The sequence below is a fragment of the Schistocerca nitens genome, chromosome 4 (genome assembly GCF_023898315.1).
Source record: "Schistocerca nitens isolate TAMUIC-IGC-003100 chromosome 4, iqSchNite1.1, whole genome shotgun sequence".
Lineage (NCBI taxonomy): Eukaryota > Metazoa > Arthropoda > Insecta > Orthoptera > Acrididae > Schistocerca > Schistocerca nitens.
Window position 1 is genome coordinate 394,248,940 of NC_064617.1, and position 5,138 is coordinate 394,254,077.

Below are 5,138 nucleotides of genomic sequence, written 5' to 3' on the forward strand. Positions count from 1 at the left end.
GCTATTTTATCATTTCCAGGGGCTTTCCAATTGTGCGTAGAATTAATTGCTCGGGTGACTTCATGTTGCAAAATTATCACTTCAGGCATTTGTGGTATCATCTTGTATGAGTCTGTTTCTGCTTGTATCCACCGTGCATGCCTGTTATGTTGTACCGGGTTTGACCATATGTTGCTCCAGAAGTGTTCCATGTCTGTTATGTTTGGTGGATTGTCTATTTTAATGTGTGTGTTATCTATTGTCTGGTAAAATTTCTTTTGGTTTGTGTTGAATGTTTGGTTTTGTTTCCTTCTATTTTCACTTTTTTTGTATCTTCTAAGTCGTTTGGCCAATGCTTGTAACTTCTGCTTCTTTTCATCTAATTGCTCCATTGCTTCTTGTTGTGAGATTTTACCTAACGTTTTTCGTTTTTTGTCTGATATTTCATTTCTTATAAATTGTGTTAGCTGTCCGATGTCTTTTCTCAGTTTTTCTATTCTGATCTGTAGCCTGTGTTGCCATGCTGGTTTTGTGGGTTTCTTCTGTGTGTTGGTTGGTTCTGATCTCTGCCTAGTGTGTATATTTAGTGTAGTGAGTGCTCCTACATAAACCAGTAGTTGTAACTCTTCCATTGTTGTATTTTCATTTATTTTGTTGTGTATGATTGTGTTGATAGTTGTTATTGTTGTTTCGACTTGTGGGTTATTTGGTGGTCTATGCAAGAATGGTCTAATGTCTGTATTTGTGTCTTTGTATTCTATATATGTCAGCTGAAATTTCTCTTCTATATCTAACATGTGTGTCACTTCGTGTTCTATTTGTGCTTGTTCTGGTGGCTGTCTTAAGATTTCGTTTTCCTCTGATTGTTTAATTGATGTGTGTTGTTCTTTGTTTGTTTGCTCTGGGATGTTTGAGTCCATTACTGTATTTTCTTCTTCTTCTTCTGATTGCACATTATTTTGTTCTAGTATTTGTTGTACTTGTTGTTTGATGTTTTCTAATTCTGACTGGGGTATCCTGTTATTTTTGATTATTACACGGATCTGATCAGCTAGTCGTTGTTCTGTTAAAAATTTTAATTCTGGGTATCTGGTAATAAATGTTGTGTGTACTTGTGATCTGTATCCAGTTGTGTTGGTTCCTAGGTTTGTTGCTTGGTAATAACAGAACATGAGGTGTCGATTAACTTCATCTGACCATCTCATCCTCTGTCTTTGTTTTCCTTCTAGGGTGGTTGCAGGAAGCATATCCTGCAAAACACCTCTATTTGGATTTAAATCATTTTCCAGTTGGCTAGCAGTGTCGTTACCATTGTGGGCGGGCATAGGGTTCAAGCGTCGTCCCCGACCATGACGGCGCTTGTCCGAGGCTTCTTTAGTTCTGTCCTGAACCAAGTAATCACACTAAAAGGGGGGTTAGCCCTATTAGTGGTTTGTTCTTTTCGTCGCCTTTTACGACTGGCAGAACATACCGGAGGCCTATTCTTTTCCCGGGCCTCCACGGGGGTTATTATTATTATTATTATTATTATTATTATTATTATTATTATTATTATTATGCATTGCTATGCTAGTTCCATAATCTCTGTCTCCTCAATGAAACTAATACTGTCTGTAAAATAAGCAAATATTGAGGAAAATTTGATAACTTTTTTGTATTTTGCCCATCTCATTTGAATGAATATACAATTTATTGCTACAGTCGTTACCGGTTTCGGACTGACTCCCCCATTCTCAAACCACACACCTCGTTATCAGCAGTAACTACAACATGGAGCTAAGAGGTACGAATAGCTTTGTACAAGAAAGTCAAACTGTGAGCAACAAGAACACTCATGGATAAGACAGAGCATGTGTTTAATGTTACAAAGCTATTCGTGTCTATGGACACCAAGTTGTATAACTAGTTACGGTTGATAACAAGGTGTGTGTGGTTTGAGAATGGGAGAGTCAGCCCGAAACCGACAACGACTGCAGCCATAAATTTTATATGGTTGCGGATCTACCGTCCCGAAGCAGCATGCCTGAATTCAGCAAATAAGTGAATATATTTCGTAAGGGCGATTGAAGTAATCACTGTGACTTCTAAAAGTTTTGATTTTCTCTCAAACGCCTTACTGGTTTGTTCTTCGAGGCAACTGCTTCATTCTTAAATAACACATTAAGTCATTAATTCTGCTTCTTGTTTCATTGAGAACGTTTCTGCTTCATGAAAAAAGTCAACAAGAACACTTCCATCAGTTTCTCTGTTACATGTCTCAAAATACTCATCTAAGAACTGATGACATGACTAAATATTAATAGAGGAAGAACTGAAGGAACAGGAAACGTAATTTACAATATGTAGAGTTTTGTGGCTTATTTGGAGGGAGCGAGCAATGATGGAAGGAAATATGCAACTTGACCGTTGTTTGTGTACAAAGTAAATGCCTACCACTTTAATAATGGCCGGCCTGAGTGGCCGTGCGGTTCTAGGCGCTACAGTCTGGAGCCGAGCGACCGCTACGGTCGCAGGTTCGAATCCTGCCTCGGGCATGGATGTGTGTGATGTCCTTAGGTTAGTTAGGTTTAATTAGTTCTAAGATCTAGGCGACGGATGACCTCAGAAGTTCAGTCGCATAGTGCTCAGAGCCATTTGAACCTTTAATAATGACACACAACACACGTTTATCAATCCTTTTAGATTCTGGAACTGAGCATCCACTGCAATTCATGTTTAAAATATTCACAATATGGTGATGTTAAGTACTTAATTATGAGACCCAAATCATTAATTTTGGCAAAAGAGCCTCCTAAAGAAATAACTAGAAAATAGGTACATAGCGCTGCGAGGTTATAAACACACTATTACTTTCCGAACAATGTGAGGGGCTGCAATGATGCAATTGACATACGTGGTTCGCCAGCAGAAAACTGAACTTCGCATCGTCTAATATAAGATTCATAATGGTTGTCATATTTATCTTCGCCATCAGACTTCCATTCAGTTTAATCTAATACAGGAGTATAATATATATTTGTAGAGAGGTTATAGGTTTCTCTGGCAAATCAAAGTGTAGTTCTCTTCCTTACTCGACATAAACGTTTTGAATTCGTCATTTCATGGCGGAACTGCCTCTTCCAGGAATTCATAACATTTCTGAGGACATTCGGTAAGATACACATCGCTGACGTACTGAATGACTGACTGTAAGTGACTTGACCAAAGACCGCAGTAAGTTCTTAGTTTTGAAGCAGGACAGGCTTGATCCTTTTAACGTGAAAATATTAGTGCAATAAAGTATTATTATCGCTCCGTACCCTTTCGTACCTCAATTATATCGACCCGCACCTTACGACTTCCACAAGTCTGTGTATTGTAGGATTGTAGTTAGTCTATTGTCGTGCTTCTAAACCACGATAGCACGAAGAAATCAGTATTACATGCACAGCAAAGGCCCTACACTGCCGGTTATGACTGCGATAGATGGCTTCTAAGGCTCTTGGAAATAGGAAAGTGGCACAAACATAAAACGAGAGGTGCACGGTGCCTTATTATACAGAGAGAGTTGTAATCTGTTGTTTCATCTGCGATATCTTCAATTACATTATTATCGCAGTTCCATCAGGCGACTTATTTTGTTCCTTTTCTTTTTCCCATTTCAGCGAGTATACAATGTGAAACTTAAAACATTTACTCTAGATGTGTTGTTATTGGATCGTTTCCATTATAATACTGGTGCAACTACTATTTTGAATTTTAATTCATAATTTCTACACGAATCTAATAACAATTTTAAAACAAAGTTCAGTACGGATATGAAAGGCATACACCGTCTGGAACTGAGAAAGAAGAGTAAGCATCGGACGACCAAACAAAATTAATGTAAACTTGCACTTGAAAGTAGAACTATGTGGCGCTGAAAGCGACAGCGGCGACGAATCCTGTAGATGGCGGCAAAGAATGCAAAACATGTCAAGAGTTCTCTGCCGACGTTGACCGCTGCAAACAAGCATGGAGGGAGAGATTGGTACGGCCAGATAGAAATGGAGAGTGACGTAAGGTCAGTAGAAAAGCTAACGCCTATTTAAAGAAGTGAGGTAAGTAAATAAATTCAGCTCTGAAGTACGTATCATGCTTCCCAGTCTCTTTTTCTCTTGTCAACGGTCGTGCGAACGCTTTAACTCTTCCATTTACTTTGACACTGCGCATATCTCTTCATCTTTGTTAATTTACTGCACCTTTGATCCTGCTACCACCTTTCTCCGTTTACAGTTTTCTACGTTACCATGTGAAGTATTACTTGATGTTTTAACACACGTCCCAGTAACTCCACCAAGGCTACAACGTTTCCCACAAATTTGATCCATCCCTATTCTACCTCTCCCGTCTTCCACTTTGAACTATATTTTTAAAATTGTTTTTTGTCTTTCGCCATTCCTGTGATGTCTTAATGATGCACACGCTAACAGATTCCATTGGCTAATGAATAGCGATTGTTCAGCAAGCAGTTGTGGCAGAGATTAAAGAAGTATCTCGCGACAAAATTCTTGTGTAAAATATTCTCGGTATTGTACCGTGCGATAATTAGTTCAAATGGTTCAAATGGCTCTGAGCACTATGGGACTCAACATCTGTGGTCATAAGTCCCCTGGAACTTAGAACTACTTAAACCTAACTAACCTAAGGACATCACACACATCCATGCCCGAGGCAGGATTCGAACCTGCGACCGTAGCAGTCCCGCGGTTCCAGACTGCAGCGCCAGAACCGCTAGACCACCGCGGCCGGCGATAATTAGTAGAAACTCGTGTCGTCAAGAACAAATGACAGTGCAGGTAGTGCTAGTGGGATAGTACTGCAGATATACAAGGTGTTTCACCTCTTTTCAGAAGACTAAATCTTCTACATGAATGAAGACAGAACCTTTGGTTACATTGAACTTACGTATCATTCCTATACATTTACCAGGGCGACAGTAGTTTGTTGCAGGTTCAACTAGCTGCTGCCAGGGATCTCACTGATGTGACTAGCTCCCTCTTTCGCTCGTAATGCAGTGTGCGTCCAGTCGAAATAGCCGTGACACAGGAAAAAAATGGCGTTTTGCGTTCTCCGTTTCACCATGTGCCTTTCGATTACAACATTATGGCACACATTTCACCGAGACTGTGGTATTGCAC